Genomic DNA, 25,495 nt, shown 5'->3' with positions numbered 1-25,495 from the left:
CTGCACATCCAGTTAGACAGGTCCTTGTCTCGAGGAGCTTACAATCTATAAGGCTTAACAATAATGGAGGGGAGGGAAAGGTAACACAAGCTCAGAAAGACCTCTCTCTGGAAGTCTAGAAAGCTGCTACCAGTCAGTTTAGAACATTGGCAGTCAATGTGGTTGTTGGACTCTAACTCCCATCAGCCCCAGACACTGTGGCTTGTGGTCAGGAATAATGAAAACTGGAGACCCGTCAAATCTGAAGGGCACCAGCAGCCCACTGGCTACTCATGGTGTACAAAATGCCAAGCTAGATGGATCAGTCGTCTGAACTGGTATGTCAGTTTCGTACATTTGTGGACTGGATTTATCTAAGCCTCTTTTAAAGCTATCCTAGCCAGTGGAAGGGTTCATATTGACTGAGAAAGATGGGATGCAAATGCTTTCACTAAACAAGCAAACAAATGAATAACGATTTGGGGGTGGGGGGAAGATGAGAAGCAACCGGTACCTTTCTGAGTTGCCTGTTCCTGGCCTAGACATGAGGTGTTGAGATGGGTGAGTCTGTCAATTTCTGTTTATCGCAGTTTCTCCTTTTCTCTATTTGCAATTCTTTTAGGGAAAGTCCTAATGAAAACCAGCCAGCATTTTAGTGTGAATTTTTCCTAATGTTCAGAGACTTGTATGCAATTCCCTCTAATATATACACCTTTCAATGTGATTTTCTGTGTTTTAATGCATAGTATGTGCTATTTCCAGTAATATATACATTTTAATACACTCTTTGCCATAGTATATGCATTTTTGCCGCCGTTATTTAGATAGCGAACTGCATCACATCATTTGAAAAGGTGTGAATTTAAAAGGAGGGCTGTGTTTTGGTTTGCATATTGTTTTGGGACATGCAGCTTAGGTATATTTACTTTTATGTGCAAACGGAACCACATTTCTCCTCTCCCGTAGTTAGGTGCATCAAGCAGGTTAACATTTGACCCTAGATTTTACTGGCTTAAATGTATTCAGCTGTTCTCTTGTCTGCTATTCTCAATTTCTGAATAGCCCAACCAAACTATGATGCACATCTGCCAGGTTCTACAGCTAGATCATCGCTGATTTTTTTAAAAAAATTGGTAAGGGATTCAATTCTTAGAAAGGACAGTATGTTCCCTCAAAAGAGAAAAATGATTTATTTCAAAAGCCAGGTTCTTTCAATAGGCCTTTGACAGTTAGGACCGAGAAGTGTACCCAAAAAGTGGAATAATGCACCATTCAGAATTTTAATAGCCTTCAAGAAGCTAGTTCAGGGACAGCACCAGAGAATTACGAAGCATGGGACATGATCCATAAAGTCCATTTGGCGAGCATGATGTGCCAATCTGTATTTATTACAACCACCCTCTGATGCGTCTACAACACAAATGGCCAGATTTATATGCTCTAATGGTCCCACAATAAGAAAAACATGTGGTCTTTATCTCCCCTTTCTGCCCAAAAGAATCCCTCTACATACTTTCTGGGCATTGCCTTGTCTGGGTTTAATCACAGGGGAGCAAAAACGAGCATTATTAAAAAATAAACATATTTTCAGAAGCAATCAAAGGGTTGGAAGATTGATTCAGCATGGGGACAGGACATAATGGGAAGCAGGTTCCCTCTAATAAGGACTACTGGGATGCAAAGGCAGGCAGGCAGGCAGAGCCACCCATTTAAAAAGTTACGGCAAATCTGCTCAGCAGTAGGTTGTTTGCTTGCTATCAGTTTCTCTGTTTAGCAGCGGGGGGACCTGGGTGGAATCTACACACATATAAAAATGCTGTGAAAATGCTTTTAAAAATAACGTTTTGAAAAATATATTGAATTTGCCATAGCTCACCATCACCATCTAGTGTCACATTTGTATATTGCACTTTATAACACACTTAAAATTTTTTATTTGCAGCTGTGTAGCTGAGTCCTGTGGGACGCGGGTGGCGCTGTGGGTTAAACCACAGAGCCTAGGGCTTGCAGATCAGAAGGTCAGCGGTTTGAATCCCCATGACGGAGTGAGCTCCCGTTGCTTGGTCCTAGCTCCTGCCAACCTAGCAGTTCAAAAGCACGTCAGAGTGCAAGTAGATAAATAGGTACCACTCTGGCAGGAAGGTAAACGGCGTTTCCGTGAGCTGCTCTGGTTTGCCAGAAGCGGCTTAGTCATGCTGGCCACATAACCCGGAAGCTGTACGCTGGCTCCCTTGGCCAGTAAAGCGAGATGAGCGCCGCAACCCCAGAGTCGGTCACGACTGGATCTAATGGTCAGGGGTCCCTTTACCTTTACCTTTTTAGCTGAGTCCTGGGTGTGGAGAACCTCAGGCTTTGGGGCAAAATTTGGTCCTCAAGACTTCTCCATCTGGTCCTTAGGGCTTTTCATAGGCCACATCCTCTCCCTAATCACACACACCATTGCCAACCACACTTCTGCCTTGCACCCTCCTTGGGTGTTTTTGCTTGGCTGTGTTCTTAGACTCTGATGATGCCTCTTACTTGTCTGAATGGAAAATAGAATGTGTGTAGAAACCAGCCTATTTTTTCATGCCACAAAATGTATATATTGTATCAAAACCTCCAAGCAGTTTTTTAAAAAAGAATAAAACAATAAAATTATCAGTAAAGAACAGTTAAGCGCAACTATTTAAAACATTCAAAAATGATTAAAATCACCAGTAAGCTAAAAATCAGGTTTAAAATATAAGTCAACATTCTATATGTCTGGATAGAGAAGGTGCCTTGCCTGATGTGAATAGGCAGGGAGTCCAAAGTATGGGTGATGTTACACTAAGATATCAGTTTCTTACAAGTACAGAATGTGTATTATGTTGCACTTATGAACAATGCTAGTGTCACAGAATGAAGCAATCAAGGGGGCATATATGTGGGGATTTTTTGAATTAATTTTTATTAAGTTTTCCATTTTTCCAATATTAAAGCATAACAAAAACATAATTCACAGTTCTGAAATTTCCCCATTCCCCCCAGACTTCCCTCAACCTCCCTCTCTGGTTTATTTCAAAATCATATCATTTCCTGCATATTCCATTTTTCACCCATTTTTTTGTACTTTTACTTGTAGATTATATGATTTTTGCTAATTGTAAATGATTATTCAAAACCTGCTAATGAGTCCAATTCTTTGCATTGATTCTTTATGTAGGCTGAAAATGGTTCCCATTCTTTCTTAAATGTTTTTTTTATCCTTATTTCGAAGTCTTTCAGTTAGTTTTGCCATTTTGGCATATTCCATAAGGTTTTTCTTGCCATTCTTCTTTGGTTGGTATTTTATCGTTTTCCCATCTTTGTGCCAGTAGCATCCTTGCCGCAGTTGTAGCAAACGTGGGGGCCTATATGTGATAAGGCAACCTTGAACTGAGATTACTGAGAAGGTACGGTAGGTCTCTGAACTTACAGTACACAGGTAATATCTGCATTCATTGCTCTCCTCCCTTTTGCCTCTGGCCCAACCAACCCTAGCATGTGGCACTCAGGTTGAAAAAGCCCCCTCACCCCTGCTTTAGCAAAACAATTCATTGTTTATATGCACATACAGCAGATGCAGAGAAGTTGTAGTGTGGATTTACACATGCATTTAAACCACATTTAGCTGTTATAGATCCAACGTAGAGCAACACAGGAATGGAACTGCACGAAGCAGCCACACTCTCTGTTGTCATCTGCACACACAGTGGGGATGTCTGCAGGCAGGGGCTCAATGTATATGAAAGCTTCTGTGCTCCCCAGAACCCGAACCACGCTGGGTCCATACAAAGGCTTTCAGCAATTACATGCAACTTCAGGTTTTATGCTATACATGGATTTCTGGGGGCAGGGCTGCTCAATGCACTTGGTGGCAAGGGCATGGCTGCTCAGCTCAGCCATCCTCTCCTCCAGTGGTGAACCTGAACAGGACTATATTTTACTCATTTTTAAAATACTTGAACACTGTATACTTGATGACTTCCAATTGAAAGGCGAAGTAGATAGGACCTGTGTATTTAAACGCAGAACTCTAGAGTAGCAACATTCACTTGATTGATCATTTTTTAAATTGACCATCTAAAAATGTGCAATCAGTGCAGATGACAATGACAACAACAACAACATTTGGGCGGCTTCCAACAGAATACTAAAAATATGATATAACATCAAATATCAAAAACTTCCCTAAACAGAGCTGCCTTCATATGTCTTCTAAAAGTCAGATAGTTGTTTATTTCCTTGACATCTGATGGGAGGGCGTTCCACAGGGCGGGTGCCACTGCCTGGTTCCCTGTAACCTCACTTCCCTGTAACCTCACGCCAGAAGGCCCTTGGAGCCGGACCTCAGTGTCTGGGCCGAACGATGGGAGAAAGCTGCATGACATCAAGCAAGACCATTGATTCATCTCACAGTATCATCTGCACTAACGGGCAGCAGTTGTCCAGGATTTCAAACAGGTGACATTCCCAGTCCTACTTGGAGTTGCTAGGGATTGAACTCAGGACCTTCTGCATGAATCTATCACCGAGCTATGACCCTTTCCCCAAAATCAGGATGCCATTTTCCCTTTTTTTAATTTGAAAAAAAATATTAATTCTTATACAGGTATTTCCAAAAATGTGTAGATGTCCAGTATGGACTGCTAAGAAGTATGCACACCCTTCATTTATACACAGGAAGGAGATACATCTTCTAAAATGATGCCTGATGCTAGAAAACACAAGGCGGAGGTCATGTGAAAACAAACCAAGTGAGCGTTGTGCTTCCAAACAGCTCTTTTGACTCAGGCCCATATTAGTTGAATTAGCTGATCAATGAATTGATTCATTGACTAAATTTTCCATGATCCATTGATTAAGATTGTCCAACCAGGGGACTGTCTTACAGACTTTCTACCACGACACAGAACACAGGTGGGGGAACCTGTGGCTCAGGAGCTACAAATGGCCCCGAGCTCATTTTATGTTGCCCCTAAATGCCTTCTGCAACTGGGGCCAGGATAGTTGATTAATTCATTTTGTACCTCAGTTTGGAGCTTGTGTCTCTAAGCACAGTTTCATGTGTGAGACTTGAACTGTCTTGTACATACGCCGACTGGTTTGTCACACAGATGCAAGGCCCACATTGCCTGCATTTAGGGATAGGGGAGATGTTGGATTTAGTTCTCATTTAAAGGCAAACTTATCTCATTTTTCCTTTTCAAAACATTAAGCACAAGCTGAAACAGAGCTAGCCTTCAGAAATCGCAAATCTATGGCTGTTGCAATGGACTTCTCCAGCAAGGCAACATGTACAAAAATGCACACACTTGGTTAATGCATGCATGAAAATGCTTATATTATTACAAATAACATATAAAAATTATATTAGGGAAAATGGCATACAAAAATGTGTGTATTAGGGGAAATCCACACTAAAATGCTGATGAATTTTCATGGGGACTTAAAATTCTTTTTTGCATACTGATGTAGAAATGTGGAGAAGTGAAATTGAGACAGAAAAGAATGAGAAACTGAAAGAAACTGAAATTGACAGATTTGACGGTTCCTCCCTAGAATGCAACTTCAGTTTCGTTTGCATCTTCTGTCCTCCTGCAAAACAAACACACCCCACAAGTGCTGCAAGCAAAGTTGTAAGACACATTAGTATCTCACATGAAAAGGGTCTACAGTCCTCCCTTGTGCTTGAAGAATGCACCTCTTTGTCAGGCAGAAACTGGGCACATGTTATTATTGTATTAAGCCAGCCTGATAAAAGCTATCATATAATCTACACCACCCACCTAGCAGGAAAACATGGAAAAATGCAGCAACACTTTAAAGAAACAATTACCATCATGCACACACTCTTGATATGAAAGGAGACAAAGTTTGAATTTGGGAAGCAGAAACCTCCCCAAAACAAAGTATGTCACAGGTACAGCTCACCTGGGAAAGATCACAGTGCCCAGAGGTTTTAACTGGAGTCATAAATTGCATTAACAAACATACATCATTAGACAACTCTGATGGGATACTGAAACATGAGATATATTTAATAGGCTGCAATCCTATATCCACTTACTTGGGAGTAGGAATGCCAGAGAATTCCGACAACAAACAGAAACGGGAGCAGAAATGGCTGATGTTTGCTTATTTGTCCCATATCCAGAATGGAAATAAATCCAGTGAATATTATATTGTCTTTGCTTTCAGTCCACAAATGATACATGACATTCACATTGCATTTCCATTGCACTGAAATGAATGGGGGTGGAATCACATAATGTAAGGTTACCAGATTTTTTTCAATGAATCCAGGGGCACTTTTCAACTTCAGTAGGAATGATGGGATTCTGTCAGGGGACTGATTTGTGAATCCAGCGACTGTCCCCGGGAAACGGGGACGTCTGGTAACCTTATTAATGACAATATGATTTGCACAATTTACATGAATTACATAATTTTGCCACAGCTGACAGCAATGATGTAGTTTTGGGTGGAAGATGAACTGCAGTGGATCAGAAACAGTGCTGCATGTGAGAGATAACAGTTCCTCTTTACATCCCCACCTGGCCCACTGAAGTCATTGAGACTTTCTTCTGAATAGACATGTATAGGATTTTGCTGTAAGGCAGTGATAGCCACCAACTTAGATGACTTTAAAAGAGGATTAGACAAATTTATTGAAGAGGTTATCAATGGCTGCTAGCTGAGATGGTTATGCTCTGCCTCTACGGACAGAGACAGTAATGCTTCTGAATATCAGTTGCTGGAAATCACAGGAGTGGAGAGGGTTCTTGTGTTCGGGTCTGGCATGCCAGTTGTGTACAGTGGTACCTCTGGTTAAGTACTTAATTCATTCTGGAGGTCTGTTCTTAACCTGAAAATGTTTTTAACCTGAAGCACCACTTTAGCTAATGGGGCCTCCTGCTGCTGCTGTGCAGCTACTGCTGCACAATTTCTGTTCTCATCCTGAAGCAAAGTTCTTAACCCGAGGTACAATTTCTGGGTTAGCGGAGTCTGTAACCTGAAGCATATGTAACCTGAAGCATATGTAACCTGAAGCGTATGTAACCTGAGGTACCACTGTACAAGCATTTGGTTAGCTCTGTGAGAGCAGGATGCTGGACAAGATAGGTCATTGGCCTAATCCAGTAGCCTTTCCTTGCATTCTTACTTGCAACTCTAAAGTTGACTCTGACCAGTTGACTGAAGATTTAAAGTTGAAGCATTAGTATAAATCTTTCACCTAGTTTTAACTTAGGCCCATATACTGCAGGCATCTTTTCCTCTTTGGGGTGGAACACACCAGGTTGGGTGGGCGACATTCCTAATGGGGAAAAATACTCAGAAAGGTTGAAGAAGTCTCTTTCTCCCTACACAGAACGTCTCCTCCAGATTGCAACCTATTTATGCAGCTGCTTTAGGTTAAAAAAGGCATATAAATATGCCTTTTTTAACCTAAAGCAGCATGACTGAGTGTCATGAGTATCACACATAGATTGGTTCTAAGGACTGTTTAGCAAATTATGGGGAGCAAACCTGCATTTGCTATTGAGGGGTAAACTAGATTCAGGCTTTGGAGATTTGGGATCAGGTTTCATATCTCTAAACTGGATTGGGATCACCATGTTGCAGGAAGGGTTAAACCGTCTCCCTTCCATTTTCTCCAGTGTATTCTATTACTTGACTCACCTGACTCAGGCTGTAATGAGTCTTATTGGGGAGAAACATATGGGTTTATAGATGTGTTCCCAAACAGGGCAAAGTAGCAGGTTTGTGGGGTGTGCTAGCAAAGGGTGATTTGCACTGAGTTAACCCTTGCATTGGGTTAACCATTGCTTTGCAAGTGCCTATTCAGTCCCAATATAATTTGCTCTTTGCTCAACTGCTTCTAAAGGGAATTTAAATAGATGGGATATATAATAATGGTTCTCCATGATCATCTAGATTGGCACTGTACCAGTGAAGTCTGGGTTTCTGACAAGTATATCTATATGAAACCAGATTGGCACTGTACCAGTGAAGTCTGGGTTTCTGACAAGTATATCTATATTTGTCACATCTGAATGCCACATTTTAAGGAACCACATTTAAAATAATCTTAAGTGTACACCTTAAATGTGCAATAAGTGAAGAAGCCCTAAATTAAGCATGAACAATGTCAGAAATACATACTGGATATCAAACACTAGTGAGTTTTACACACACACACAGACACACACACTAAAGCCCATGTTCCAATTTTCTGATCTGTTCCACCCATCCACAGCCAGGCTCCCCAAGTGAATAAAAGATTTCTTCAAAATCAACACTACATGGGAGCCACAAGAACAAGTTTTCCTTTGTTGTGAATGCTATAGCATTATTTGCTGTAGGTTGTTTTTTTTTAAAAAAATATACATTCTAAATTAGGTCTGTGAAGGCATGCTTCATCTTTAATTCATCACTCTCAGCTGAAAGAGATTAGCAATGTCTAGCACGCACCCCCTAGTTTGGTGCTGACCTCATCAAGTATGGCCTGAAATTAATTAGCCTCATTCATTCCAAATGGGGAGAAAAAGGATAATGGAGCAGTATTTTTAAAGATGACCACCACAAATTGCACAGAGTGTGTTTAAAAGTATAACACCCCCTTCTCAAACACATACATTGTTTCAAAACCATCTAAGCTAACAAATTTACTAGCTCTTGCAATGCTATGCTAAAATTAGCAAGAGATCAAGATAGGAGGGCCCGGTTATATTTAGGAAGTTCGTTTACTTGTAACAAATAAGCTGAGAATCAGAGTACCTGGAATAAATGGACCAAGATGTGGTTCTGTTTTGGCTGGACTAAGCACATTAGTGTATGTGCTGTAGGCAGATGAATGTGTATAGAGCTACATGAGGCATCCCCCAGATGTAGTTGGACTGCAACTCTCATAATCCCCGAGTCAGACAATTGGTCCATCTAGCTCCAGTACTGTCTACACGGACTGGCAGGGGCTCTCCAGGGTTTCAGGCAAGGGACACTCCCAGCCCTACTGGGAGATGCCAGAGATTGAACCTTGGACCTTCTGCATGCAAAGGAGATGCTCTGCCACTGAACTAGGGTCCTTTGTCCATCTATTACATCTTTGAAAATTCCTCTACATTCTCACAGGAAATGGTTTTCATGACATGAAACAGCAATTCTAACTTGCAAAGGGCGAAGGGAATGTGTAGGAATTAGCCAGGAATATTGAACAATTGCAAGCATTATCATATGAAGGTGTTATTGAATACTCCTGGGTCTCTCTCTCTCTCCCCCCCCCCCATTTTGGTAAGAGGATGTAGAAAGTCCTCATATTTCTTTCTCTCTCTCTCTCTCTCTCTCTCTCTCTCTCTCTCTCTCTCTCTCTCTCTCTCTCTCTCTCTCTCTGCTGTAGAAAAGCCGTAGAAAATTATCAGCAAGAAATGAAAGCTGTCTCTTCCATCTTTGGTTTAATTAACACAGGTATTCCAATTGAACTCCATTTATCAAGCGATCATGGATTAAACAGTAACTCAGGGCTGACAATGAAAATGTTACCAGGAGGGCGGTGAAGAATAGATTGAAGAAAACCAAGTGAGTGACTTTGCCATTGTGGGCAAGAACGAGCTTGTGTAAATATTAGCTAGGAAACATGGTTCTTTTATTCAGATGGAGGGATGGTTTTGTTTTTGCAGCCCGGAAAAGTTGGTTTGCCAGTCGATGCATCTATTCATTAACACTATGAATTGTGACTGGTTTTGTTTTTTTAAACCCACCAATCTTTTTAATATACCAGTTTCTCAGCTAAAACCCATAGACATTTTAGTGGAGTTCCCGAATAGGAAAAGGCAGCAATGCTTTGGAGGCATAGAGGGGAGAAGATTGCTCTTGTGCTCAGCTCCTGGCTTGTGAGTTTCTTATAGGCTTCTGGTTGGCTACTATGACAACAGGTTGTTGAGCTGGGCTCAAAGTCTAGCAAATGGTACTCCCTGAATTTACTGCTATGTGACTGAATTCCACCCAAATATATTGGCAGCCTGGAAGCATCCTTCATCCTTTTGGGTTCTTCCCCTTCCCTAAAGGCATTTTGCACACCTGCACATTTTGAGGTGTGGTGTAGTGGTTAAGAGCGAGACTCGTAATCTGGGGAACCGGGTTTGTGTCTCCGCTCCTCCACATGCAGCTGCTGGGTGATCTTCGGCTAGTCACACTTCTCTGAAGTCTCTCAGCCCCACTCACCTCACAGAGTGGGGGAGGAAGGGAAAGGAGAATGTTAGCGGCTTTGAGACTCCTTCGGGTAGTGATAAAGTGGGATATCAAATCCAAACTCCTCTTCTTCTCTTCTTCTCCTCAGCCTGTTGTTACCTCCCTCTTACAACAGGGATATCATAAGGCATCATTTTCCTTCCACCTGGTATATGTCACATGTAGCAGTGTTTCCATTCTGCTGCATTTCATCTTCCACTCACTAAAAACAATGTTGTTTTTCTTGTTGGCAAAATCCAGCCATAGGAACTAGTGAGATGAATAGCATATGTTTCAGCATAAGCTGAACTGTAGCAGAATGGAAAAGGCTCTGGTTGTGACAAACACAGGATGGGACAGAAATCATTGCCTCCTTACATCCCTTCTGGGCTTTAGGGAAGGCCTAAGCAGGCCGCGTGTGGCCTGCAGACTGCTCACCTGTGAGCTAGACAAAGGAGCCCCCTAATAATGAGTAAAGGCATTTCAACAACAACAATGTCAAAGTTAGTAGAAGGAATAAGACCAAAGAGCGTGTTGATGTTGATTGTTCCTCAGTTTACTGGGGTATCCCCTAAGCACACATTGCAGTAAAATAAACACCTGCCAGCCATATAGAGAAGCAAACCAAGCCTTTCCCTTTCTTCCTTCCAGTCATCTTTTTATAAATATATATAAAGGAAACGGAATCTATAATTGTAGATGCTTATCTGCAACAGCTGTCTCTGAAGGAAAACACTAGAAAAATGGCTGCTGGGATGATGTCGCCGGTGCAGTAGGACACTTAAGGGCCAAAAATGTGTTCTTGATAATTAAAAAAAAAAAAAGCAGCAACATAACATACTCCCCCCTCTGCCCAAATGCATTCCCTGTTCTGAATTACCTGAGCTCACTCATATCTCCTTCAGGAGGCATATCTGCTGAGCACAACAGCCTTAGGAGGGCATCTAGCCATGGAGTTATAATTAGTGAGGCTTGTTCATAATGGCTTCAGAGGGTAGGGGAGCAGTGGTGCAGACCAGGCCTGGGGCTCGCTCTTTCTTTCTTTCTTTCTTTCTTTCTTTCTTTCTTTCTTTCTTTCTTTCTTTCTTTCTTTCTTTCTTTCTTTCTCATTCATTGCCTTGCTACTACCTCTCACACCAGTCAAATTGGAGTAGGAGGGTTTGAAAGGAACATGAGAGAGAGAGAGAGAGAGAGAGAGAGAGAGAGAGAGAGAGAGAGAGAGAATAGCTTGGATCATTGACCATTTACCAAATGACAGGGGTGGGGAACAGAAACACAGATTCATACATGGTGGAGGCCAGAGCTGGGGAAGCTTTTAGTCTGAGGGCCACACTGCTTTCTGAGCAACCTTCCAGGGGCCACAAATGCCAGTGGTTGGCAGGGCTAGAGTGGTTGGCAGGGCTAGAGGCAAAGGGAGGGAGAGCAATTAATGCAAAATTTGCACAGTAGGTTAGTTTTGACACTCCCTTCTGTATCCTCCATCCAGGAAGCACAAGGCATTTACTCCAATTCAAGGACACATTCCAGAAGCAGGGCCAGTAGGAGGTGTGGTCTAGAAGACTGCTGAGGGGCCAGTAGAGAGGCTTGTTGAAAGATGCTGCACCAGAGCATTGTGGGAAATTTAAACTGGTGACTTGCCTTTGCCAACTGTGGCTCTGTCACCGGTGACCTACTGATATTGGAAGGAGTCAACTAGAGGGCATGTTGTTTAGGGCCCTCTCAAGCCTAGAGTAGAGGCATCTCAGCTTGAAGGGTTGGGTTTAGGATGCCCCTGTCTCCTACTTTACAGAGGACAGCCCTCTGTTTGAAGGAGTCCTCTATTTAAAGGGCTGTCTGGTCTAAAACTAGCTTAAAGCGTACCCTCCAACATTTCTCAGATGAAAATAGAGATGTCCCATTCCATAATGATAATTTTACTATTTATACCCCCACACATCTCATTGGGAGGCAGTCAATGGCGTAGCGTGGGTTGTCAGCACCCGGGGCAAGGCAAGTAATTTGCACCCCCTAACCTGTGGATTTGCGCCCCCTAACCCATGGATTTGCGCCCCCTAACCTGTGGATTTTCGCCCCCTAACCCTAACCCCAGATGTTGCGCCCGGTGCGGCCGGCCCCCCATGCACCCCCCCACGCTATGCCACTGGAGGCAGTGGAGGACAGAGGTGCCTGGCGTTCTCTGGTCCATGGGGTCACAAAGAGTCGGACACGACTAAACGTCGAAACAACAACAACAACATCTCATCGGGTTGCCCCAGCACTCTGGGCAGCTTCCAACATATATAAAAACATAATAATACATTAAACATTAAAAAAACCCCTTCCCTATACAGGATTGCCTTCAGACGGTTCAGGGGTTGGATAACTCCATACCCTCCAACATTTCTCCAATCAAAATAGGGACATCCTAAGGAAAAGTGGGACATTCCAGGATCCAGTCAGAAACTGGGACAGCTTCTCTAAATAAGGGACATCCCTGGAAAACAGGGACACTTGGAGGGTTTGGCTTAAAGGCAAAGAGCTATAAGAAGGGAGGGCAGACAACAGAAAGCTTCAGGCCCTCAAACTGAACAAGTGCACCAGTCATGTTGGTGCAGTATTCCCCACTAGGGTGAGATACACTGCAGCTTTCAGTAGATAGCAATTATTTCTATTTTTGCATCTATTACTATACATATCTAAATTGTATGCAAATATGTGTGCTTTATTCAGTCCTCTCTTTTTTGGGGGGGAGGGGCATTGCATTTCCTCTTCTTATGGCAACCCCTAGCGCAGTGTTTCCCAACCTTGTGCCTCCAGATGTTTTTGGCCTACAACTCCCATCATCCCTGACTAGCAAGACCAGTGGCAAGGGATGATGGGAATTGTAGGCCAAAAACAGCTGGAGGCACAAGGTTGGGAAACACTGCCCTAGCGGTCCCTCTAGTTGCCCTACAAGGCTGGAGTGGTGTGTGGAAGAGGAGAGAGGGAAGGAGAATCTAGGGCAGTGTTTCCCAACCTTTTTTGGGCAAAGGCACACTTGATTGATGAAAAAAATCTCGAGGCACACCACCATTACAGCCCCGTGACGTCAGCGCGCAGCGTCACGCCGGGAGGGACGCACGAAAGTGTAAGTTTCAATTTTTCCCCCTCCCCCTTGCCAGGGAACCTCCAAGCTTTGGGAGTGGGGGGGAGGAGGCAGCAAAGCGAGGGACTGAGGGACTCCTCCAACTCCTCCTCCTGCTCGTCCACGGCCGGGTAGAGCCGCTTGAGGCGCCGCTTGAGCTCCTTCTCCTGCTCATTCAGGGCCGGGTCGCCGCCGTGAGCGGAGGCGGCGTGGGGGACCCCGCAGGTCAGGGCGAGTCGGCTCGTCAGCTGCCACGACAGGAGCAGGGCGGGCGGCGAGGGGGTGGCTGGGTGGGGGAGATCCCCCTCGGATCTGCTCCCTCTCAGGCTCGGTCGGCGCTGTCACGAAGCGAGACGAGGCTGGAAGGCGCCGCTCTCCTCCTCCCTCCGCAGCAAGCGTGGCCTGGCGCGAATCAAATCGCCGCTCCTGTCCCGTGCGCTCAGGTGGGCAGCTCCAAAGGGGCGCCCGCGTGCGCCAGCTTGGGGTGGCTGCCCAAGCGCCTTCTCTCTCTCGCCTCCTCCCACGAGTTCGGGGTCAGCCTCCCGCTCCTCCTCCGCTTCCTCCTGACAGCCGCCGGGGTCTTTGGTCGCCGCAGCCTCCCGTCCAAGAAGCACCTTCGCCCAGGCAAGGACGCGCGCGGAGCTGGCGAGCGCCGAGGGGTGGGGCTCTCGCGCCCGCCTCCCGAACCAGGAGGGCCGGGTCGCCGCCGTGAAGGTAGGGCGCCGGGGCGCTGCTGCGGCAGCTGCCGCCGCCGCTCCCAGCAGGCATGGGCCCAGCTGAGGCGGCGGCGGCTGTTGTGGTGGTGGCGGCGATAGCGGGCGGAGGAGGGGGCGGCGGCGGGGCCGAGGTGGCCGGCGGCGGCGGGGGAGGCGGCGGCGGGTGGAGCAGGAGGGCGGCCGAGGCCGGTGAGGGAGTAGGGTTGCCCGGGGCTTGAGGAGCCGTCGCCGGGAGTTGCTGCTGCTGTTGTTGCTGCTGCTGCCCGGACATGCCGGCCTCCTCCTCGTCCGCTGTCTCGCGCTCCTCCCTTTTGCGCGCGCTGCCCCGCCGCCGCCCCATTGGCCGGGTCCTGTCAGCTGATCCTGTGTTATTTCCTGTGTGCGTGTGTGAGGGGAGAATGGAGAGAGAAACCTCGGCACCACCACCGCGGAGCCGCTCCCGGCTCGACGCGGATCCTCGCCGCCGCCGCCCCGCCTCTCGCCGCCCGACTCGCGGCACACCAGGCAAGGTCTCGCGGCACACTAGTGTGCCGCGGAACACCGGTTGGGAAACACTGATCTAGGGGACTTCCAGGAGAATAGTGGTGGGGACAACTTGGTCTCTGTGAGACCATGCCCATAACTTGGACCTTCTCATATCAGGAACATTCAAATTGATTTCCCCCCTTTAAAATCTTGTTTTTAATTTAAAAAATAATTACGTTGATGCATGTGTTTTAATCGATGCTGTGATGCCTTGGGACCTGCCCTTGTGAGAAAGGTGGGATCTAAACTAAGTATATAATATTCTGCATGCAAAGCACCTGCTCTTCCACTGAGATACAGCCTTTGATTCATGGAGGAGAGGCGACAAAATAAGCTACTGAGAGGCTACCTTCAGGTTCGGAGGCCTCTGAATGCCATTTGCTAGGGAGCAACAATAGGAGGTGATTCAGTGATAGAGCACCTGATTTGGCCCCATGTTCAACCTCCTGCACGTCCCAGGTAGGCCTGGGAAAGGTGCTCTGCCTGAATGAATCCCTGGAGAGCTCTTGCTAGTCAGTGTGGACAATACTGAACTAGATGGGTCAATGGTCTGATTCTGTATAAAGCAGCTTCCTATGTTCCAATGATTTGAAGCAGTATATGGCTGGCCACAGTGGAAAAGAAGATACAGTGGTACCTCGGGTTAAGTACTTAATTCGTTCCAGAGGTCCGTTCTTAACCTGAAACTTTTCTTAACCTGAAGCACCATTTTAGCTAATGGGGCCTCCTGCTGCTGCCGCGCCACCAGTGCACGATTTCTGTTCTCATCCTGAAGCAAAGTTCTTAACTTTAGGTACTATTTCTGGGTTAGTGGAGTCTATAACCTGAAGCGTCTGTAACCTGAAGGGTATGTAACCCAAGGTACCACTGTACTGGATTAGATTGACTTCACAAAGTTCAAGAGGGAAAACACAAGGGTCAAACTATTTGAGTGAATCTTCAGAATTTTTATTTTTTTGGGTGGAGAGTGGACAGGGAGTGGCAGGAATGAGAGAACATTCCCATAAACATTGTTTTCCTTGGAAACCGTGCAGTTTGATATGAAATCCAAACCTGATAAAATCCCAGTCAATATTAGCAATGCTAATGACATGTCCCCTCATTCCTATTTTCAAATGTTGGATTTCATCTATACATAGTTAAAAGCTAGTAGCCAAACAAAGAAAAAGTGGGGGTGGGGTGGGTGGGTAAGCACTGGGGAATCGAAGCCCATTTGAAAGAGAGACAGACAGACATACAGACACAGAGAGAGAGAGAGGAGAGAAAGAGAGAAGGGTGGGAGGAAAATCTACATTTTAATGAAAATATTTTCAAGCCATTTCAAATAAGAGTCCAAGAGAAATAATTACAAAAGTTTGGAAAGAAAGAGCATTAGCTTTGATAGCTTTCTCCTCTGTGAAGCAATTAAAACGAGCCATTTTTCAAATACTAAGCAGAAAATTACTAATGGACGGACTCAGAAAAGCTTTCATTTCAATCTCATGTCCTTTATTCTTCTAAAAAAAAGAAAGAGGGGGGAATAAGGTGGTTTTCAGATAGATTGCTACATAAAGGAGTCACTCGCTCGATGTCATAAAAACTATGGCAGCGTAGAATGACGGAGATTAACATCCAGATTTAAATCACGCAACAGTCCAGTTAATAGCGACATCTAATTAAAGAATGCATTATAAGTCTGTAATGTTGATTTGATGGAGAAAACCTCAACTTCGTAGTTTTCCATCGTAATGTACTGTTCATATAGCAGCAGATGTCCAAGTAAGACGATTCAGTTCCTCATTCCTACCACACTTATCAATTTCCTGGGCTACCTTTAGTAAAAAAGGAAGGCAACTTATACCGAGTGAGACCCAGGGACAATCCAGGCAAAGCCTTGGTTCTAAAACCAGTGTCTTGAATCTATTTGGTCGGAATGGTTGCTGTGCTATTTGGCTAATTCGGCCTAAGGCCTTGAGAAGCAGGGAATGGTTATTTACCTTGGAGACATCCAAAATACAGCCTGCTAATCTCATGGATCAGTTTGTATGGATAGATAACAGGTGTAGCATACGCTTCAACTGTCCTGCTTTGAATGGGACATCCTAGGACATCCTAGAATTACAGGAGACATTCCAGCTTCTGTCTGGATCCTGGGATGACCTGTTTTGACTCCTGTGAGAGCTCAGCCTTGAAAGATGCACATTTTGTGGTGTTGTGCGCTTGCATGAGTCTTGTGACGTGCATGGGAGCACGACCACAAAGGATAAGCATCCAAATTTTCCTCTGCTGCAAGTTGGAGAATATGGTGTGTTGATAGCTTACAACTGTTGGGGTTTGGTTTGCCCCAGGGGTTCATAGCAGTTGGGAAAGTGCTCATCTGGGTCTTGGGTCAGGCTGAATCCTTAAAAAGGCTGGCTGAACTAAGGTCCATTTTATTTATTTATTTTGTCAGTAATGATGACATCACAGAACGCTGCATCCATCATATCAGCTTCACTTTGCTGAAGCTAAGGTTACTTTGGGTCTCAAGTCTCCATGGATGGGAGACTACCTAGGGACCTCTCCCGTGTACACCACTTTGAGGTCACAGAATCATAGAACTGTAGAGGTCTGATGAACAAAAATGGGATAGGAACATAGGATCACACAAAATTGCTTTATAATAAGTTAGAACATTGTTCCATCAGCAATACCGACTGATAGCAGCTCTCCAGGGTTTCAGAAACAGGGACTCTCCCAGCTCTACTTGGGGATGCTTGGGATTAAACCCCGGGACCTTCTGTATGCTATGGTCCTTGTTGCAGTAGAAAGCGGCCTTCTACTGTGTGAGACCATTGGCTGATCTAGAATAGTATAGAGGAAAAGCCACCTATTAGGCATGATGTTCAAAGCACTGAATCAAAGCATGGCACTTTGCATGCTACTGAATACTGGGGATTGGAGAAAGGCAACGAGGGATGTCGTTGGACCACAACTCCAATCAGACACAGCCAGCCTGGCCAGTGGTCAAGGAGAGTGGGTGCTTTCTTTCAGCATCATATGGAGGGTAGCCCCTTTGGTCACCCTTGTACTAAGTAGTATCTGACTGGTCATTGTCTGAATCAGAAGGCTGTTCTGGATTGACTTTGCAGCAAGAATGTTTTGTGTTTTTACTGAATCAGAGCTTCTTCTTCTCTCATTAAGAACTATTTGGTCAGCTATTTAAACTGTATTGAACTGGAGTCTTCCTGTTCTTGGGCTGACTCCCATACTTCTCTGTGTGCCACCTGACTGAAAAGCATATAGAATAAGGCATGATAACACAGTTCTATTCCTGACCCAGTGGCACCTCCCCAAATACAGTGACTGCTTGCAGATTCAATCCACATCTTTTCTCCATGAGGACTAGATCATTGTCTTTGCTTTTGAAGGAAAGCAGGTAATTCCACACCTTTGCACCTTTGTGTGTGTGTAGAAAGGTAGCATGCACAACAGCAAACAGGGATTTGTAATTCCATTATTGATCTACCAAATCCCAGGGAGTGTGCCGCCAAAATCTAGGAAGTCTGAAACCTCCAAATAACACCAATGACCTTAGGAGGAACATGCCAGGAAGGCATTTTAGCATTGGCTAGAAGAGCATATTAAAATACAAGGCATTCGCTGTAGTAAAAACAGGGTACCTCATTCCAGCTGTCTATATATATTCCTTTCCAGCACTAAATCTGTCCAGGGACCTTTCAGAAATACTGCATTAAGCCTCATGCCTTCGCTTAGTGAATAGAAATGTGAAAAGGATGGAGATAAAAATCAGAGGGACACACAATAGCGAATGTTCTATGATTTAATCACCATTACAGCTTAAAACAGCACAGTCGACATTCACCCTTGGTAAGTCAGGGATAAATCTCTGTCTATGGCTGCCTGGAAGAGTGACGGCATGGTAACACCAGGTCCGTTGACAAAGCAGACCCCCAGAGGCGGTGCAAGGAAAGAGTTGAAGGACACTGGAAGCTGCCTGTTTCAAGAAGTGCTGTTTACTAGCAAGAGAGCCCAGTCATTGCAGTGGCTGCTGTACAGGCCTGGTGTATCTGCCCAGAATCTTTGGCCAATTGCATCAGAATATCTTGGCTCCGTCGCCCACATGCAGTTGCCACAGGTGCACACACACAGAGGGACCCATCTTCCTGTTGAGCAGAGGGTGTACAATACACATCTTCATCATAGTGCTGGGCCAGACAGAGAGGTTTCTCTGGCCAGTGCAGCCTGTGCAACAGGCATCAAAAGAGCCACCTTGACTATGTATGCTAGTTGTTGAATGTTTGCTCTATCCCATTGACTTTCCTGCCCCTGGATCATCAAGTCAAAGGCTGGAAGGGCACAGAGGAAGACTTGGTGGGCTGCTTAGGCCTGTAGTCTGGAAGTTCCCTGGCCCTGGTCTACCCTGATGGGTAGATGCTCCTCAGTGTTTTAGACAGGGGTCTTCCCATCCCTACATGGAGATGTCAGGTGTTGAACCTGGAACTTTCTGTATACAAAGCACACACTTTATAGACTGTTGGTTCATAGTTCACAATTGCTCATTGTTCATATAGCTCTATCAGCACGTAATGATTTAGATAGCGACATAGGCAAAAGTAAAGGGACCCCTGACCATTAGGTCCAGTCGTGACCGACTCTTGGGTTGCAGCGCTCATCTCGCTTTATTGGCTGAGGGAGCCGGCGTTTGTCTGCAGACAGCTTCCGGGTCACGTGGCCAGCATGACTAAGCCGCAGAGCAGCGCACGGAAAGGCCATTTACCTTCCCACCAGAGTAGTACCTATTTATCTACCTGCACTTTGACATGCTTTCGAACTGCTAGGTTGGCAGGAGCAGGGACCGAGCAACAGGAGCTCACCCTGTCGTGGGGATTCGAACCACAACCTTCTGATCAGCAACCCCTAGGCTCTCTGGTTTAACCCACAGCACCACCCACGTCCCATATATATAGCGACCTAAGCAACAAGAAAAAGGCTTAAATTTTGGCAGTTGCAAGGGGAAGAGGAAAGAAGGAAGAAAAAAAAAAGGGAGAGGCTTTGAAAGAGGATTAGACAAATTCATGGAGAATAAGGCTTTCCATGGATATTAGGCACAATGGCTATGCTCTACCTCCATTGAGGAAGGCAGTATGCCTCTGTACACCAGTTTCTGCAAATTGCAGGAGGGGAGAATCCTGTTGCTCTCAGGTCCTGCTTCTGGTCTTTCAGTATGCACTTGCTTGGCCCTTGTGAGAACAGGATGTTGGATTAAATGGGCCTTCAGTCTGATCTGGCAGCAAAGTTCTTCTTATGTATTGCAACTGGGGATGGAGTATGCATTTAAAGCTGAATGCACACAATTCACACGTATGAACTGAAACACAGCTATCTTTTGAAATCTGCACAGCTCTGAATTTTGCAATGCAAAGTTGAATTTTGCTCCTGCCAAGTCATGGACACAATAATGCATATACAGCGGTACCTTGGTACCCGAACAGCTTGGCTCCCAAACAAAGCACTGCAAACCTGGAAGTAAGTGTTCCGGTTTGCGAACTTTTTTTGGAATCTGGATGTCTGACACGGCTTCCCCTTGAGTGCAGGAAGCTCCTGCAGCCAATCGGAAGCTGTGCCTTGGTTTTCGAATGGTTTTGGGAGTCAAATGGACTCTCAGAACGGATTAAGTTCAAGAACCAAGGTATCACCGTATTAAGGTAAGGAGTGCCTATATTAGTGAAAATAACATATAAAAATGCATTCTGTTGGGGGAAATAAAAAGTATTAGGAAAAAACATGTTCCATAAAAATGGGTCCATTAGGCAAAATGTCATATGAAAAAATGTATAGTGAGAAAAATTCACACTAAAATGCTCGTGAATTTTCATAATTTTTTTAAAATTGCTAACTAATGTGGAGAACTGAACTAAAGACCAGAAAAATGAGAATCTGAGAGAAACAAAGAGAAGCAGATTTGCCCACCCTCAAGTAAAACCTCCATGGGGAGGCAGATTCAAGAGATAGGAAACTGCCTTATGTTGAATCAGTCCATCAGTCCACCTCCTTTTGAATACCAGATTCTGGGAATCAACATTAGGAAGAGGGCTGTTCCTTCCCTGTTGGTTTCCCAGAGGCATCTGATTGGCCACTGTGGGGAACAGGAAGCTGTACTAGATACAGCAGGCAATGTGCAAGCTCATGTATTAAGGTAACATTGAGTTGGAGCTTTGCAAAAGACCTGCATATATCTGAAACAAAACTGAGCAAGGGGAGCGGGGAAATTTTAACATGCTCAGGAAGACTGGTTTGGTTTTTAGAAAGTTGCCCCATGCATTTGGGGCTTGTTTCTCTCTTTAAAGGGCACAATTCTTTTGCAGCTTCTTCGACAGAGAACAGATCAACATTCTTCACTGAGGTTCTGGCAAGGACAATGATGTTAGTTCACCGAAACAGCAGAAGCAGTGGCAAAAGTCTTCTTGAACTGTATCGCTTTGGACTGCAAGTGGAGCGGGAGTCTGATTTTTGAATGGCCCCTTGCACTAAAATTCCACCCCCCCCAAGCGATAACTTGCACGTCCCATTATGACTTCTGAAGCCACTTCTCAGAAGAGGAAAACCAAAACAAATCACTGCTTGTCTGCATCCCCAGACCTGGAAATTTTGTCTGGTGAGATGGATAGAAAAACAAATTTCAAAAACCCCAGCCTTAAGAAAGTTCAGTGGCTACAGACTTCAGACGTGCATGTTGAGGAACATCAGAGGCACAATTCATACCTTGGAGCACTTTTCCATTATCAAATGGGATTCCCACTCCAGCAACTTGAAAACACACACATCTCCTTGGAGAATTTCCTCAAAGATACGGTGCGCATGGCCTGAAGAGCTCGTATTTCTAATCCTCTTCAGAATGGTTTTATTTTTTAGGGGGGGGAGGGGTGGTGGAAATGAAAAACAGCAGCTCATACTAGAAAGGAGATGGAGAGGAAGGCAAAGAATCCTTGGCTGGAGAGCTGAGAAAGTGTGGCAGAAGTCAAACAATCTTGTATGAGATGAAAGCGGTTACAGACAGCAGAAATGGCGTTTCCTCTGGGGGGAAGCGACACTGCAAATTCGTTGTTCAAAGTTCTCATGTTTCATCCTAACAAATTCCATTACATTGGGAAGATTAGAAAAAAAATTGCATTCTGTTTCCTTGGGCTGTGAAAATGTAAGCAAAATAAATTCAATGAGGAAGGGGGGAAGGAAGGGGGGGAAAGAGATGTGATATTTTCCTTCTCAGTATTAGAAGGACCCCAATATTTGCACCTAGTGCAGCGCAGAAATGGGGGACGTGGGATTGCATAAGGAAGCCAGGAATGTTTTGAAGTCCGTGTTCTCTGTAGACCACATTTTACATGAACAAGAATGAAATGGAGAGACATGGGCAGGATTATGAGCTACTGTTGAAAGATTATTATTCTGAACAATTGGTCTTATTTTTGGAAAGGTTTTCAGGCAAAAAGGAAAAGGGGGGAAAAGGAAAAAAACAAAACCCAAAGGCATGTGTTAATGCTGCTGGGGGCTGAATTCTGAGTATTTTGGCACTAGTCACATTTTTAGGGAACATTTCAAGAATGCACAGCTCTTTTTCGTAATGATTTTTTGGGGCATCGTTTGCAACACACACACACACACACACACACCACCCCACATTCATCTGTATTCCCCACATTTGTTTTTGCCCCCAAATGACTTCATTTGCTACACTGCTAAGTCCCATTTGCTTTGTGGCACAGTAACGTTCTCTTTACCCTGTGTTCCCTGATTGGTTGGAATCACTTATATGACTACTCCAAGAAGGTGAAAGATGCAGCAATGAGAGGGGAAATAGCCACAGAACAACAGCCAGGGGAAATGGCCACAACAAAGAATTGGGGGAAAGGCATCATAGTACGTCTGCAAAATAATTGTATAGAATACATAATCATTGTGTAGAAACCGTAGAATATTCGGCACACTTTTAGTACTACAAACACACAACATGCTTGGCAATTAACTGATCGGATAACAAAATCCATCACGCAAGTGATTGTGTGGATATTCACTGGCAGTTCGATTGGAGCTGGAAAGCACTTAGAGTGGGCATTGCAGTGATACTGAAAGGTCAGAAAGAGATGGAATCAAGTGGTGTTCACTGAAGGATGGCCAGTGAGGAATCTGATCTGTTGGCTCTAGACAAGGGGAGGGTCCAAACATCAGTGGCAAATCATGCAGACAGTCCCAAGACTAGATCTCTGGCTTCTCCCGCTTTTAAAGAGTCTCAAGTGGTAGAGTTGAGGAAGATCTCTCTCTGCTTGAAATCCTGGACAGCTGCAGCTGCTCAACAAACTATTGGCCGAGATGGACCAGGACAGTTCCATGTAAGGGATAACTTCTGGCATCCCTGATTTCAGTCATACATTAGTTGGAAAGTACTTTCTTTAAAATGTTCATATAGCCAAGAATATGCAAGAGTGCCCAGTTTTAGACTTCTGTCCCAGATCCTTGAATCCAACGCACAATGACTATAGCTGCAATAACTCTCCCTCTGACTCAGCTGTCCGCAGCACACTCAGCATCGTAATCATGCAAATTAAATACAAATTTTAAAAATTGCCCCCATTAAAATGATCTATTAATGTTGTAAGGCTCCAGCACTTATGGAGAACGGTTCTAATTGCCTGATCTTGCCATTGGCACATCTTAAAAGACCTGGCAGATCTTGAAGATATTTACACCTCTGGGATTAATTTCATTGTAAGGAATTAACTTTTGGCAAAGCTTGGTTGCTGCCACTAGGAGGAAAAAAAAGGTTGCTAACATCTGCTTTTAAAAACTGTTATATTGCTGGAGAAAACGAAAAGCATTGTGCAAATTGCCCGAATAAAAAAGTAAGAATGTGCTACTTCCCTCACTCATATATCACTTTTAAAAATATAGTTGAACTCCAACCAAAAAACTAGCCGGTTAGACCAAATCAGTCTGTAAAATTCAGCCTCACCTCCTCTCTCACTGCAGCTGATCTGCAAACATGCCAATGGCTTCTGTGACATCACAGCTTTTCAGCCAATCAGTGTGAAAGAACTAAATCCAGAGTCATAGCTTGGCATGTGTCCTTTGATTAAGCACTGGGACCACTAACTTTCAATATATTATTTCTGCAAAACTGCAACCAACAGAGAAGGGGCCATAGCTCAGTGGTAGCACACATGTTTTTCACTCAAAATACCCCAGGTTAAGTTTCCAGATGGCACAGGTAACATTCCCTGGAGTCAGCGAAGAAAATGTTGAGCTGGCATAACATCGAGTCACTACAGTGTAGTGACTAAGAAGCTGGAAGCTGGGTTATGAAAGAGGAAGACCCTGATTCAAGTCTTGCCTCTGCCACAAACCCTCTCAGAAGCTCCTCTCTCCTGGTCTCTGACACCGCCCCCCACCATTTGTAATGTGTGCTGGAGGGAGATAATACAGACTTTACATGCGACAGTGTTTGGGTGCCTGTGGGCCTCCAGATATTGAGTGGACTCCAACTCCCATCAGTCTAACCCAATTATGCTCCTGCAGGGTGACTGGTTCCTTATCACTGTCTGAAGAGGCAAGGATTACAAGAAGACCATGCACAGGAAGTGCTTTGAAGCCTTAGAAGTGCTGCACCAATGCTCAATCAAGCAACCAGAACCTTTTCCAGCCTGGGGGCCATTTTCACTTCTAGGCAAACTTTTTTTTTAACCGGGTGGTGGTTGGGTGGGGCCAGAAACAAATGCGAGGGGAATAACAGGTGTTACTGGTATATCAGTTCAGCAAGTTAATTTCTACACACACAGGCAAGCAAGAGGCCTGATTAGACTTCAGTGGCACATTCCAGCCAAGCCAAAAATGCTCAAGAAGAGTGTTGGGGTAGAAAGGGGTGTGGCTTGGGGAGATTCTTGGGGGCCAGGGAGAGAGGTCTGGAGGGCCACATTCAGTCTCTGGTCATGAGGTTCCCTGTCCTTAAGGTAGATGGAACAATGGGCAGATATAGTATGTCTGCTTCCTAAGATCACATATCCTACAAAAAGGCCTCATTTATTTATTTAGCTTGGACCAGCAAGAAAACTGCATTGCAAAGCCTGCTGCCCTGCTGGCCTCCTCCAGCACCTGACTTGCCCGTCCTGATTTGCAGCATAGCTTGCTGCTCCTAGCGTGATTTCCTCCCCCTTCCTGCCCCCTGAGCAGAAACTGGAGCAAAGTTTAGCAGAAATGCATGTCATTGAATGGAGCTGAAAAGAAGGAAGAGGCAAGTGATAAGATCAGAGCCTGCAGCGCCTTGTTTATGAGAACATCCTCTGTGTAATATATGTCTGGACTAGGTGAAAGGATGGTGTCACCCCCAACATATTTTAAATGCTGCGACTGTCAGGCAAAAAGACAATGATGTACAAGTTTATACAAAACACGCACACACAAAAATATGGCACGCAGCAAGGAGAGTTTTCACAAGTGAGGCTCCTGCTTCTGTGGAGTTTGCAACGCAAAACTTAAAAACGAAGACGGCATTGGTTAAAATGTTTATTTGTGTTACAAATAGCCAGTCTCTTTGCTTTTCCTTCTGTGTGAAACAACACTTCGAGACTGGTGAAAAGGTGACTTCATATGTGAAAACACCTTTATAGGGTCAGGACCTCACCATACGTTTAAAGCACTATTATACCACCTGAACAACCATGGAGAATCCTGTGACTTGTAGTTTGTTAAGAGTTGTTTAGAGATGCCTATTCCCCTCACAGAACTACAATTCTCTGGGTTCACAGGGGAGAAGGGTTGATTTTTAACCCACTCTGAAAACTATAGCTTTGTGTGGGGAATAAGGATCTCCTAACAACCCATAACAACCCTTAACAAACAGTTGCCATGTGCATTTTAATTTGCTGTCCTTGTCTGCTCAGTGCAGACAATGGAAGATTCTCCTGTACAA

At 44.7% G+C, this 25,495-nt stretch overlaps 1 long non-coding RNA gene across 7 annotated transcripts in view; it reads left to right on the top strand.

The window, feature by feature from the left end:
• Positions 1-25,495, top strand: part of LOC309356935 — a 194,065-nt gene that overhangs the window by 27,443 nt on the left and 141,127 nt on the right. For 2 of the 7 annotated variants that reach the window (XR_014162920.1, XR_014162922.1), the window contains one exon: positions 20,901-22,426. The exons of 2 other annotated variants lie outside the window; for them this stretch is intronic. This is a non-coding gene — a long non-coding RNA (uncharacterized lncRNA). Of the gene's footprint in view, positions 1-9,379; positions 9,559-20,900; positions 22,427-25,495 lie in introns of those variants that run through there. 3 more of the 7 variants (XR_014162921.1, XR_014162916.1, XR_014162917.1) reach the window with 3 other exon arrangements.

This window comes from Podarcis melisellensis (genome assembly GCF_964234715.1).
Source record: "Podarcis melisellensis genome assembly, chromosome: 14".
NCBI lineage: Eukaryota > Metazoa > Chordata > Lepidosauria > Squamata > Lacertidae > Podarcis > Podarcis melisellensis.
Note: the sequence above shows the minus strand (reverse complement) of the source record. Positions and strands in the feature narration are given on the sequence as shown.